Genomic DNA, 924 nt, shown 5'->3' on the forward strand with positions numbered 1-924 from the left:
ATTGGGAATTCTAAAGGAACCAAAAACCAAAGTACTTATAGGTAACTGTGATTAAGATGGTTTTGGACACCACTAGGAACCTTAAAATTAGGAATGGAAAACAGTCGAGGATACTGATTGATGGTTATTATTGGAGGTTTCGAAGGCTAAACCAGCATTTGCTCGGTCAGGAGAGTAAGGGACCTTTCCAATCCGGAGGGAGATGCATTACAGGAATTTTTATTGGGGTCCGTTAGAACTTCAACTTGTTTTAGCCATGTGACAAGGCCACGTAGCAGGATGGATGGGATCATACCAGAACTAACGCACCGAATCCCATCAGAACTCCGAAGTTAAGCGTGCTTGGGTGAGAGTAGTACCAGGATAGGTGACCCCCTGGGAAGTGTGTGATACGCTCAAATTACACCTATTAATGGTATAACGTAGATGTTATCAAATATAGTAACCCAACAAGGTTGGGGTCGAATCCCACAGAGAACAATATGTAGGCAATTTAAGCAGATTAGGAATTATCACTAACAATAGCTAGACGGAACGCATCAATGGTGGTTTTTGATAAGGTTTTGATAAAATACGGAAATATAATTCTAATCTAGAAAGCAAGTAAATTGATCAATGGCCACAAGAATGGAATAAAGGAAACTACTTCTCAAGTAACGATCTAATATATTTCACGAATTATAAATAATAGCAAGTTTATTTTATTTAGCCTCGGATAATGACTGTAAATTAACTTCTCCCGAAGATTAACTGGACTACCCAATTGAAGATCCCTCAAGCAATTAGGAGCATTAAGAACACCCGAATATGGCTACAAGTGGTATCGCCTATTCCTAGGTCAATTTCCATTAGATGAGGGTTAATGCACCAAATTGGTGTTAATTATTCTATCCCAACCCCGTTCTTCCTCTTCCAAGTTTCAAA

At 39.0% G+C, this 924-nt stretch overlaps 1 pseudogene; it reads left to right on the forward strand.

Moving 5' to 3' along the window:
- The first annotated feature begins 281 nt into the window (after positions 1-281).
- LOC132604844 (5S ribosomal RNA) lies at positions 282-398 on the forward strand (annotated as a pseudogene).
- Positions 399-924: the final 526 nt, after the last annotated feature.

This window comes from Lycium barbarum, chromosome 7 (assembly GCF_019175385.1).
Source record: "Lycium barbarum isolate Lr01 chromosome 7, ASM1917538v2, whole genome shotgun sequence".
Classification (NCBI taxonomy): Eukaryota; Viridiplantae; Streptophyta; class Magnoliopsida; order Solanales; family Solanaceae; genus Lycium; species Lycium barbarum.